The sequence below is a fragment of the Gobio gobio genome (assembly GCF_949357685.1).
Source record: "Gobio gobio genome assembly, chromosome: 18".
Classification (NCBI taxonomy): Eukaryota; Metazoa; Chordata; class Actinopteri; order Cypriniformes; family Gobionidae; genus Gobio; species Gobio gobio.
Genome location: NC_137111.1, coordinates 41,898,182 through 41,912,171, shown reverse-complemented (window position 1 = coordinate 41,912,171; position 13,990 = coordinate 41,898,182). Strand labels below are relative to the sequence as shown.

Below are 13,990 nucleotides of genomic sequence, written 5' to 3'. Positions count from 1 at the left end.
TGTGTGGCCAGTGAAAATGTGTCCACAGAAAGCCTCAACCTACCAAGAGATAACACCCAGTCCCAGACAGTAGCGGTCAACGGGTCACACCCGGTTAGTTGTATTAATGTATTTACAACCAGTGTTGGGGAAAGATATTTTGAAAAGTAATGCATTACAATAGTACGTAGACTAATTGCATTACTTTTTAAGAAAAGTAATGTGTTGTTACTTTTTCTCAGCTGGGCTGGGCTTGTTTTTTTTTGGGGGGGTGGTTTTTAGGCTAATTAACAAAAAAAATCTATTTTTGGGCAAATGTAAACGCCCTTTCACCAAAATTGAAATAACAAGGCTGATGGAAATGCAAATTCACACGTGTACAGTAGAGGGCGCAGCTCAAACAAACCTTCAGTTGTGCTGATTGCAGGAGAATAGGATGCAGAAGAAGAAAGTTTGACACTTCACCAATAAAAAAAAAAAGCAGCAAGTACACTGGTCAATAAAGTGAGATTAAATGCATTTAAAAAAAATTTTTTTTCCATTTTAATTATTGGAGGTTCGCATGGTATTCTGATTTTGCATTTCACTGATTTTATTAATTTTGAGGAAAACCAACTTTTTTGTGCAAATGGGATTAGTGAATGCATGCTCACATTTAGCCTAGAACTACAATAACCATCCTGTTTACACAGCGCCTCTGTACTCAAGGTTTTTCTCAACATTGCAACAGGAGAGCTGGGAAAACAAAGTAACTTGCGTTACTTATTTGAAAAAATAAGTAAAAATAAATTACTTTACTAGTTACTTGTAAAAAGTATTCTGATTACGTAACTCGCGTTACTTGTAATGCGTTACCCCCAACACTGATCACAACTAGCGAACAGGTTAAAGTCACCATGGTACAACTCACTTTTGTGATATGAATTTATTTGTGAGTGAAAATCGAATATTCAACTCAGCAGATTGCTATATATTTTTTTTTTTTTGTCGGAAATTGATTGGATGGTGGAAAAGTAGGCCTTTTATAACAGAGTGGATTGGAGAGGTTGAAAGGGAAGAGGATTCTCTTCACAACAGCCAAAAAAGATCTTTCACAATTAAAGTTTGAAATTTATTACATGTTGATAAAAAAAAGATTATGAAGAAACGTTAATGTGCTCTGATGTATTTATTCGATTTTGATTCCATGTTGACTTCAAACCAACAATTAACCATGGTTTTACTACAAATGATTTAAAAAAAAAACATGTTTATTAAAGTTAAACCATGGTAACCACAAATTAACAATGGTTTTGCTACTCTAGCCATAGTTTAACCATGGTATTTGTGGTAAAACTGTGGTTATATAAATGGTAATCAATTAGCCCAAAAAAAAGTGGTTACTACACTTTTACTATAATTAAAGCATGGTTAATTTTCGTAAGGGGTAGCCTAATCAAATGATTAAACAACAACAACAAAAAATGAATGGGATAATTTTTTTTGAATGGGAACATCATATTTGCTCCCATTTTAACAACTATAATCCATTCAAATTTACCATTTATTATTGTGGTTATCAGCTTGTCTTACAGTAGGCCTAGGCCTAAACATTACGTTTTTAGTTGCTGACATGGCTTGATATTTTAAAGGGATAGTTCACCCAACAATTAAAATTCTGTCATTTACTCTCCCTCAAGTTGTTCCAAACCTGTAAGAGTTTCTTTGTTCTGCTGAACACAAAGGAAGATATTTTGAAGAATGTTGGGAACCAAGCAGAGAGAGCAACCATTGACTACCATAGTATTTTTTCCCCCTACTATGGTAGTCAATGGTTGCTCTCTCTGCTTGGTTACACAAAGTCTTCAAAATATCTTATTTTGTGTTCAGCAGAACAAAGGAATTCTTACAGGTTTGGAACAACTTGAGGGTGAGTATGATGACAGTTTTGGGTGAACTATCCCTTTAAGATTGACATTAGGCCTATATATAATAACGTTGCCTAATATTTTACGATAAGATTCTGCCAACCATAGACTAGCCTATTGTTGTTGTCGTGTTATTACTTTCAGTGCCAAAAAATACTATCATTATATTATATAACGTATTGCAATCAAGTTTAGCCTCTTAAAGAGACATATGAAGCTTCTTTCCTCCAGGACTCGAGCATCCTGCACGGTTGCACCTGCAGCTCAGTGTTTAGTGTTGCTGCTGGATCAGATCCGTGCGGGTCATTCCTCACAGAACACAGGAATCGATACGAATCACTCAGCTCCCATCTGGACCGGACCGGACCCATCCGGCATGGCTGTGCGCGGTGAGTGGGACACACACGTTCACATCATCTTCATCACTTTACAGCGGCTGTCATGTGAACAGTAACTCCAGTCATCGGCCTTACATGCTCATGATGCAGAATTGAAGCGCTTATTATCAGGCTCGTCGTGAATATGCGGTATGAAAATCTATTTCCATCTTCACAGGAACTCTCTTACAGAATATCCTAATGATTGCTGCAACTCAATATGGAACTAAATAGCATAGTACAGGATATCATAAGTATAGGCTAACACAAATATGTAGGAAGAGAAATAACGAAACTTCTTCAGGTAACCAAAAGATGGCGCCAGACTCAGAGTTGAGCTCACGTTTGAATAGCAGACCGGGGCTAGTTGTCACACTTTTCACTTAAAGGTGAACTATGTAGGATTTTTGCAGTAAAATATCCAGAAACCACCAGGCCAGTGTTATATATTTTGTTCAGTTGAGTACTTAGAATATCCCAAATGTTTTCAACTATTTGTAAATCGTGAGAAAATTGCTATTTTAACCAAGGAACCGGGACGTGTGAGCTATGCGTGTGAGGGAGTCGCCTGTCGATTGCGTCATATCTGCGTCACCCGCCTCGGTCTCCGGTTTTATTCAGTGAAACACTTTACTCTCACTGCAGTGTGAACAAGTGTCATAGCAGCCGCCAAGTGAACGTCATAACTTCCTTTTCAACACACTCAGATATATCTAATACGATAAACAGAGTTGCGTTACCTCAAACTCATGACTGGAAAAGAGGAAGTTGCGCCGGCAACCGTGTCATAATAAAAGTCCCGCCAGCGACTATGCCATAATAACAGTCCCGCTCTTCAATCGCTCCTGCGGCCTTGCTCAGCTCCACAACACTCGCTCCTGCTCTGCTTCACTACAGTAATGTTAATAATCGCATCCATGAACATGATTTCTGCCCGAGTCCTATCCTGACTGTTTCCCACCGGCTGTGAGCTGAAGACCACATGTCCCGAGATTCTGCGCTCAAACGTGGCGTCATCAAACTACGCCTTTGTTTTGAACAGGCGACCTCTAGTGGACAGAAAAGTTACATAGTGTAGCTTTAAAGGAACTGTATGTAAGAAATGTATTTCAATTAATCATAAAATGGCCCTGATATGTCACTAGACATTAAGAAATCATGTTAATTTCAAATACTTATATCACTGACAACAGTTGTCCGGCCAAGATATTGTCATTTTAAAAGTGAAGTTGCAGCCCTCAACTGATGTTGATGTTGACATGTTGTGTCATGCCTGAAGCGCCACCCTCCACCTATCTACCAATAACGAAGTCAGTAGTGTTTCTGCATTCGGGTTGCCAGCTCTGCTCTAGTTAACACAGCTGCAGCTATAAACTTTTTGGATAAACAATGTCTAACTTTACGAAACCTAAACGACCTCGTTATGAATAAGAAAAACGGTGTGACAGTGTCCGAAATAAAACAAGGATTTGTATAAGAGATGCCTTTGAAAGATGGAGACGGCTGAAAACGGAGAATAATTTGAAGACTGATGCCAACGTTGCTAATTTTCTCCTGGACAGGTAAGGTTCATATGTTTGGCTAACTTGTACTTAATGTAAATGGACATTTCAAATATTCATGACAGTCGAACAAAGTTATGCATGTTCGTGCAAAGTAACGTTAGGTTAGCGCAGATGGAGGAGGTAGGTCATTGAATTGAAAAGGTAACGTTAAGGAATTGTTTGGTAAATAAAAACGGCGAGTCGTCATTGCTAACATTAGTAATGCATTATCAGAGCCCGTTTCTCTGTCATTATGCTGGGACGCTGAGGAAAACAACATTAGCACGCCTATATGGCAATGTGAAAACGTATTTGAGACAGTAGCCTAACGTTACCTCTGTAAAAATTATTCCTCATTCGTTCTTCGCATATATAGTGGACAAAACATGCTGCAAGTTGACCTGTATGACCATTGCTAATGTTATTTAGCTTTGCTGTAATTTTACTATAATATACTATAGTATTTTTTCATGTGGGAATGTACTGTCACACACGAGCGTTCATATTTACGATTATATTTGGCTAATCGCCATTAGTAAATGTTTGCCATTCATAATTACTTCATAAAACATCGCTCTTGAAGCATAAACATAATTAGCAGAAAGAAAAACTGTGTACGATTCGTCACTTGCCATTGAAAGCTCCTTGTAGCAGCCTACGTTCCTGATCTGGCAGCCTCGAGTCAGGGCCAGGGGGAGGGGGAGAGGGGATACACCGCTCAACAGTAATTTGAAAGTGATTGCAGTACCAGTTTTGGCCACAGTCCTACATACAGCTCCTTTAAGTGTTTATTTCTCACAGCGCGTTTATATTTAACAGTGAATTGCTGTGGAAGCAGAATGTATAGCCTTGGCTACAAAATGCATAGTTTGACTACGTGAGTGTTTTTGTTTTCTGACATTGGACTATATGTGGTCCTGAGGATTAGCACATCTGTGTAGTTCTGGCCTAAAAGAAGTGTATTTTCTGTTACATCAATCAGTTTGCTCAGATGGTAACGCATTGTGCAAGCAACCCCAAAGTCATGGGTTTCATTTCTGCACGCACACTGAGATGGAGGCCTACTGGTTTATGGTTAGGGTGTGATGATCAGAGACATAACTACACAGAACAATAGCATTTATTTTAATGAAAACTCATAACCGTTAATTACACATGATAACATGTTAATGGTGCGGTTTTTAGTGCATCTGAGGTTTGCAGAATGTCCAAGTGGTTTCCTTTTCCACATCTCAGCATTTTGTCGTTTTAAAGCTCTTATTGGTAAATCAATATATCCGTGTGTTATTGAGCGATGGCCATGTTCCCAAGTTAAGTGGGTGAAGTGTGTGAAGGAGTGAAGCGGCTTACCACCACAGCACGTCCGAGCAATCACTTTACCATACTTTCAGCCTCTCCTCCTATGGGAATCCATAATCAAATATTTGGTTTTTGCTCTTATAGCCAAAGAGATTGACTGCAAAAAGTCCAGTATTGAATAATCAGTCCATATTTTTAGTAAAACAACATCCTCAAAACATGTTCTCTTTAGAATTAAAGGGATAGTTCACCCCAAAATTCTCCCATTAATTACTCACCCTCATGTTGTTCTAAACCCATAAGACGTTCATTCATCTTCTGAACACAAATGTAGATCTTTTTGATGAAATCTGACAGATTTCTGTTTCTCCATTGACAGCTACGCAACTACCATTTTGACGGTCCAAAAAATTCATAAAGAGATTGTAAAATGAATCCATATGAATTGAGTGGTTTAGTCCAAATTCTCTGAAGAGACACGATCACTTTAAATGATGAACAGACTGAATTTAGGCTTTATTAGAATTAATGACAGAATTTTCATTTTTGGGTGAACTATCCCTTTAAAGGATTAGTTCCACACCCATAAGACCTTAGTTAATCTTCGGAACACAAATTAAGATATTTTTTTGTTGAAATCCGATGGCTCAGTGAGGCCTGCATAGCCAGCAGTTCCTCTCTCAAGATCCATGAATGTACTAAAAACATATTTAAATCAGTCCATGTGAGTACAGTGGTTCAATATTAATATTATAAAGTGACGAGAATATTTTTGGTGCGCCAAAAAAAACCTAAATAACGACTTATGGTCGATTTCAAAACACTGCTTCATGAAGCTTCGGAGCGTTATGAATCAGCGTGTCGATTCAGTGGCTCGGAGCACCAAAGTCATGTGATTTCAGCAGTTTGACCATAGACTGTAAAAAAATATGGACGTAGTGTCTGTGACGTCACCCATAGGATTCTGATGAGCAGTTTTGAAGCGTAAAGTAGGGTGGCCGTTGCCATCTTGGCAGGGTGTCATCGCGTGTCACTCCCGGATGACAGAAAATGGGCAAAAAGGCGGGACGTGGGCGGAGCTGGAGCTAAATGGCAATCCACCTGTCACTCAAAGTGGCCACGCCCTTCATTATGCTGAACTTTAATGCTTTATATAATGTAAACGAATGAGTTCAAAAAATTCCGTATAGCCGTATAGACCAAAAACACAATTTGTACCAGGCTGTAAACATGTTTTATTCTGCTGTAAAGTTTTAACATGGGGCTCAATGAGATTCTGCTCCCTTCTGGAGCCTGTCTCTAGTGGCCAGTCGATGAATTGCAGTTTAAGTCACTTCCATATTGGCTTCAAGAGAAACTGAGGGAGGTTGCCGCTTGGGTTTGACACGCGATCCGAATCATGATTCATAACGCTCCAAATCTTCATGAAGCAGTGTTTTGAAATCGGCCATCACTATATAAGTCGTTATTTAGTTTTTTTTTGGTGCACCAAAAATATTCTCGTCGCTTTATAATATTAATATTGAACCACTGTACTCACATGAACTGATTTAAATATGTTTTTAGTAAATTATTGGATCTTGAGAGAGGAAATGTCATTGCTGGCAATGTAGGCCTCACTGAGCCATCGGATTTCAACAAAAATATCTTCATTTGTGTTCCGAAGATGAACGAAGGTCTTACGGGTGTGGAACGGCATGAGGGTGAGTAATAAATGACATTATTTTCATTTTTGGGTGAACTATCCCTTTAAGAAAAGGTTTACATTTATTAAATGTGACATATAAAATATGTACATTTGGAGATGCCCACTTTTACCAATGTTCAAAAAACCAAAACCTCCTTATTTAAAACAGTGGTTTAAGCTTCAATCTATTCCTGCTATCCGTTTTACAGCTTCATCAAAAACTAGATCAGCGTTCAAAGTTTGGGGTTGTAAGATTTAAAAAAATATATATTTTTGAAAGAAGTCTCTTATGCTCACCTAGGCTGTACAATGGAATATTATTAGAATTTAAAATAACTCTTATTTGAATATATTTTAAAATGTAATGTATTAATGTGACTCCAGTCTTCAGTGTCACATGATCCTTCAGAAATCATTCTAATGTGATGATTTGCTGCTCAAAAAACATTTCTGATTATTATCAGTTGAAAACAATTGCTGCTTAATATTTTCTTAGAAACTGTGATCATTTGTTTAAGGATTCTTTGAAAGTCAGCATTTATTTGAAATAGAAATATTTTGTAAAAATCATTGTCGCTTTTTATCAATTTGATACATCCTTGCTTGATAAAATAATTATTATCACACAAAAAAAGAGTACAAATTTTACTAAATCTGAATCATCTGAAGTGCAGGCCAACTAGGAGAGAGTATTTCTTAAAAAACATACTGGCTGGGAGCGTGTGTGTTTGTTTGTGTGTTCTTGCATCTGTGTCCGACAGTAGCGCAGCTCGTCCCGTAAATGCCCCGCCCTGCCTCTGCACCAGGGCAGCAGACTTCTACCTGTTAGACTGCGGCATCACCGGCCTATCCTTGGCAACCGGTACCGCGGTAACCTGAGTCTCCTCCTCCACTTCCTCCCAGTCCGGACAGCAGAACGCATGCAGCGAGGACACACCGCCTCAGCACTTTCGTGAGTGTGTGTGCGCGAGGGCGAGCGAGTCTGGTCTGTGCATGTGTGGCCCTGTGCGAATGTGAATTATTGATGAGGACGCAGCCTCAGAATGTCCTGCCGGGGCCGTCCTGTGAGTGTGTGAGGCTGAAAGGGTGAGAGTGTATGTTCTTGTCTGTAGAGATGGGGGATAAGAGTGCGGTGCACCAGCAAAAACAGCCTCCTTACGATGGACTGTGCAACTACGCCCAAAAAATTACCTCCTGCTTCGGACTTGATGGTAAGCACTGTCTCAGACCTCCAAGTGTCTTGTTGCATGTGATTTATGTATTTGTCTCTCTCTATAGGAGGCTTGTTTTCTTTGTGTTTACGCTTGGTTTGTGTTCATGTGCCATTGTTTTCCTTTGTAAGGGAGTTGTCTCTGATGTGTGCGCTGGAGCTGGATCAGTTTCCGTGAGGTGAAATGGGGCGGTTTGCTCTGCAGCAGAGAGATTTGTTCTCACTGTACCTCTGCTTTTAGTGTGATGTGTTAGTTTGTGCTAAGCTAATTTGCTGTATGCTCCACTTCACAGAAGAAACGGCAAACTCGTCTGTTCAATGAAGTGAGCGAGAGGAAAAACAAATCTGAACGATAAAACATCAATGTAGATGGCATCTAAAACATTTATGAAGAGGACATGTTGTCCTGCCCATTCATTCACTGTGGTGCCAGTGTGGTCTTTTTTTATTTCTCAGCAAATACTTAAAGGCATAGTTCACCCAAAAATGCTAATTCTGTCATCATTTACTCACCCTCTTCTGCTGAACACAAAATAAGATATTTTAAATAATATGGGTAACCAAACAGTTGATGGATCATAGTATGGGAAAAAATACTATGGACGTCAATGGGGACCATCAACTCATTTGTTAAAATATATATTTGTAACAACTTGAGGGTGAGTGATGACAATTTTCATTTTTGGGTGAACTATACCTTTAACTGATATCAGTGGATGAATGATTTCAGCTCTCAAGAGCATGTTAAACTCTTCTGTCTTTTTGCGGTTTCTATGCCAAGTTCTTGTGTCGAGTTTGAGGCATGTTTAAGATGTTTTTAGAGCTCGAGTATCAGTTGAGTAGAGTCTAAGATGATGTAGCAGTTTCTGGCATCTGCTGAGACCACAAACAAAAACAGCTGGAAGTCACTTCAGCAATTTTTTAGGATGACAGCAGTTTTAGAGTTGTAATACTGCACTGATCGTGTGTGTGTGTGTGTGTGTGTGTGTGTGTGTGTGTGTGTGTGTGTGTGTGTGTGTGTGTGTGTGTGTGTGTGTGTGTGTGTGTGTGTGTGTGTGTGTGTGTGTGTGTGTGTGTGTGTGTGTGTGTGTGTGTGTGTGTGTGTGAGTGATATGCATACACTATATTCTTTTTAAAATATGTTTGCTCTATATACTGTACCGTTCTCAAGTTTTAAATCTGTAAGATTTTTAAATTATTTTAAAAGAAGTGTCTTCTGCTCACCAAGGCTGCATTTATTTGATCCAAAATACAGTAAAAACAGCAATATTGTGCAATATGTTTTTTCAATTTAAAATAACTTTTTTTTATTTTAATATATATTTAAAAATGCGATTTATTTCTGTGATGGTAAAGCTGAATTTTCAGCATCATTACTCCAGTCTTTAGAGTCACACGATCCTTCAGAAATGATTCTAATATGCTATACAAGAAACATCTCATGGATGCTCTGGGACGCATCCTCAGTGATGTGTCCTGGGATCATTGGGTGTTTCGGGTCTCGCAACATCATACACCCTCGCCCAGGCGACCCAGCGGGGGTTGATCAAGCCCCGACTTGCGTCCCAGTAGCAGTCCACGGATCAGCCCTCTTAATCCAAAGCCACCTTGTGGCCTTCTCTGCGGCTTCGCTCGCGGATTGAATGGCCCTCTTCTTAGCCGCCCCTGTAATGCCCAAACGACAGAGGACTTTGCACAGTGAACGTCCTGCAAAGCCTCAACAGCCGACTTCTACAGGCTCATAGAAGGTTTTCCAGCCTCTCTCCCTGCACCCCTCCACCAGTTCCTGGTACTTAGCACGTTTCCTCTCATTTGCTTCCTCAATACGCACTGTAAGTTCCAGCATGATCAGATGTTTTGAAACCTCAGAGGTAACTATCATGTCTGGGCGGAGATTTGTTGTTGCAATGTGCTGAGGGAACCTTAGCTGTTTACCCAGGTCAACCTGCAACTGCCAGTCCGAGGCTTTGTGGAGAAGACCTGTTGTTAATTGTGGTCGTCCCCGGGGTTTCTCTCCAGCTTTGATGAACGGGACTGCCTTCTTTGGTGCATGATGGTGTTTGCTGGTGCTGATGGCTGAGGCTAAGCTCTCAGCAATTGCCTTAAGCACCTGGTCACGGCGCCACCGATAGCGACCATCAGCCAGAGCCTTTGGGCAGCTGCTGAGGAGATGTTCTAAAGAGCCTCTTCCAGAGCAAAGAAGGCAGGAAGGTGTCTCGCTCCTCCCCCAGACATGGAGGTTCGCTGGGCTTGGCAGGGCATCGTAGACAGCTTGTACCAGGAATTTGCTGCTCAAGAAACATTTATTATTATCATCTATGTTTTTTTTCGGGATTCATTGATGAATAAAACGTTTTTTCAGTTTCTATTATTACTGATCTTTATTTTATGTTCTGTTTAATAATTATTTCTAGACATTATTGTATTGTTATTGTACTACTTCTTATTGTTAGTTGGGCTACGCTGTAGTGGAAAGGGCTTTATAAATAAATCAAACTTGAGACTTGAGCATTTATCTGAAATATAAAGCTTTTGTAACATTATAAATGTATTCACTGTCACTTTTGATCAATTTAATGCATCCCTGCTGAATAAAAGTATTAATTTCTTTAAAAAAACACATTACTGACCCCAATTTTTTAAACGATAGTTTATAATGTTACAAAAGCTTTCTATTTCAGATAAATGCTGTTCTTTTGAACTTCTATTCATCAAAGAATCCTGAAAGAAAAAATTTCAACATTGATAATAATAAAATGTTTATTGAGCAGCAAATCAGCATATTAGGATGATTTCTGAAGGATCACGTGACACTGAAGACTGGAGTAATGATGCTGAAAATTCAGCTTTGATCACAGGAATAAATGACATGGTATAATATATTCAAATTGAAAACAGTTATTTTAAATTGTAATATGTCACAATATTACTGTTTTTACAGAATTTTGGATCAATAGATTCAGCCTTGGTGAGCAAAAGAGACTTCTTTCAAAAATATTTAAAAATCCTTACCGATCTAAAACTTTTGATGTTTCTATACATACAAACAAAACATACATACATACAAAACATATTTATCGGTAATGCATATTTCTGGTGGTGACTGTTGTGTAAATTGTCTAAAATAGTGTTTAATTCTAGCAGTATCTGTTATTAATGATGTTGTAGACATTTTTATAACCTCTTTCCAAAACTTTGCTCTCCAAAGAAAGTCAAATCTTATGTCAGAAGACTCAAATACACAAAACGATAGACAGACAGAGAGTTTCAGAATGGCTAAATAAGCTCTTGTATATTGTCTTCTGCTACTGAAAACCCTTATCGGTCAACCACTCAGCCTGAAGGCCCTTTCACTGATTCACGTCAACATCCAATGCATTGAATTCCTTTCTTGAACTAATTTAAATTCACCAAGAGCATCCGGTGAAGTTTAATGTTCAGCAAGTTTTTTTTCCTTTCTGCAATGTATCAAAGCAGTTATACAGGGAGCAATTCTGTTCTAGGTACAAATGTTTTCAGTGTTTATGGTAAACTTTCTACTATCTTCCTACGTAACAATCTTGTAAAATTGCCCTTTTTGTGTAATTTTCAACTTTTCATGTTGAGGTCAAAGCAGTGCATGAGTCATGTGAAAGGGCCTTGTGAGAGATCGGAAGAGAGCTTCATTTAACGGAGATAGCGGAGCTCTATTATTCATGAAGCCCTATATCACTCAGAAGCAGAGGAACATCATGAGAAACGCAAGTTCCCCTCTCTCTCTCTCTATCTCTATCTCTATCTCCTTCTTCCATCTTCATCACTCTAAACCCATCTCTTTACATATCTCTTCTCCCCTCCCTTTAAAAATCTAATTTTCAGTTGGCATGTAAATTATGTTCAACATTTGACAGTTTAAAGATTACATGCATAATTCTAATCCGCCTCAGTCTGTTATAAAATCTATCAGCATCTGCGAAACCCCTTGAGGCTCTTTTTGGAGACCTAGTGAGCTGCTATTTTGTTAAGATAATGAGATAATGACATGATACTCAGTGCAAAAATAGAAATATTAAAGTATATAGTCAAATAAAAAAAAATGCCAAAAGTATTGGGACACCCCTCCAAATCATTGAATTCAGGTGTTCCAATCCCTTCCATGGCCACAGGTGTATAAAATCAAGCACCTTAGGCATGCAGACGCTTCTACAAACATTTGTGAAAAAATGGGTCGCTCTCATTGACCTCAGTGAATTCAAGCGTGGTACCGTGATAGGTTGCCACCTGTGCAATAAGTCCATTTGTGAAATTTCCTCTCTACTAAATATTCCACGGTCAACTGTTAGTGGTATTATAACAAAGTGGAAGCAACTGGGAACAACAGCAATTCAGCCACAAAGTGGTAGACCACGTAAAATCACAGAGCGGGGTCAGCGCATGCTGAGGCGCACAGTGCGCAGAAGTCGCCAACTTTCTGCAGAGTCAATAGCTACAGACCTCCAAACTTCATGTGGCCTTCAGATTAGATCAAGAACAGTGTGTAGAGAGCTTCATGGAATGGGTTTACATGGCTGGTCAGCTGCATCCAAGCCTTACATCACCAAGTGCAATGCAAAGCGTGAGATGCAGTGGTGTAAAGCATGCCGCACTGGAGTGACCAATCACGCTTCTCTGTCTGGCAATCCAATGAACGAGTCTGAGTTTGGCGATTGCCAGGAGAACGGTTCTTGCCTGACTGCATTGTGCCAAGTGTAAAGTTTGGTGAAGGGGGGATTATGGTGTGGGGGTTGTTTTTCAGGGGTTGGGCTTGGCCCCTTAGTTCCAGTGAAAGGAACTCTTAATGCTTCAGCATACCAAGACATTTTGGACAATTTCAGGCTCCCAGCTTTGTGGGAACAGTTTGGGGATGGGCCCCAAATATATATATATATATATATATATTTATATATTTATGTGTCCAGATTATTCAAAATATACATTTTATATATATATATATATATATATATATATATATATATATATATATATATATAAAATGTATATTTTGAATAATCTGGACACATAAATATATAAATAATCTATATATAAATGTAAAAATATATATAGATTATTTATATATTTATGTGTCCAGATTATTACCTTCTCTGTAAAGGATAAGTATGATGCAGCAGTTATCTTAGAAAGAAAGATAATTACCCTTCTGTACAACCTTTCTTAAAATGTTGCTTGCGTATACATCTTTGTAGGTTTTGGAACAGAGCCTGTGTCTGTTTAATAAGTATAAACTGCTGAGCCACAGCCTCTCTAATGCACCTGAGTGCAGAAAGACCCTCCGCGGGGTCTGAAGAGCACCACATGTCTCTGAAATCTGATTGTTTACTGTGTAATTTCATAAAGGCAGTAGGTTAGTGCTTTTCTCCAGGATTTGTCATCATTTGGTGAATTATCTCGGTCAGTCAATAACAGTGACTAAAGCACTGTCTGACATTGTTGGGGTGACCCATTACAAGTTACATAATCAGTTTCCCTTTTTCAAGTAATTAGTAAAGTAATGCACCATGTTGAGAGAAATCGTGAGTAAGTGTAGATGCGTTGTGTTTAAACATGAGGGTTATTGTGGTTCTAGGCTGAATGTGAGCATGCATTTACTGATCTCACTCGCACAAAAACAGTATGAATGTTATCTGGACATACTACAGTCGTCATGCATGTCATTATCATCTGACCTACCAGCGTCCATTAACGTTGCTTCACTGCCATTCACAAATCCTCTCCTGTGGCCTCATGGGCAGTGGTGGAAAGTAAAAGTACTGTTAACTTGTCAAAAAATGTAGTGCTAGTAGAGTAAAAGTACCTATCCTAAATACTACTCAAAGTAGGAGTAAAAAGTAGCCCTTTTAAAAGTACTCAAGAGTAGTGAGTAGTATGCTATGAATGTTATTCATTTAAGAATACATTACATTAAAATATGCACTTCAATAAGCAGACAGAAAGCAGGTTAATGTGTTTAC

The 13,990-nt window shown here is 38.8% G+C and overlaps 1 protein-coding gene across 1 annotated transcript in view; it reads left to right on the top strand.

The window, feature by feature from the left end:
• The first annotated feature begins 7,694 nt into the window (after nt 1-7,694).
• Nucleotides 7,695-13,990, top strand: part of ablim1a (actin binding LIM protein 1a) — a 133,856-nt gene continuing 127,560 nt past the window's right edge. The window contains exon 1 of the transcript XR_013818413.1: nt 7,695-8,004. The gene's annotated coding sequence lies outside the window, so the exon portion shown is untranslated. The remainder of the gene's footprint in view (nt 8,005-13,990) is intronic.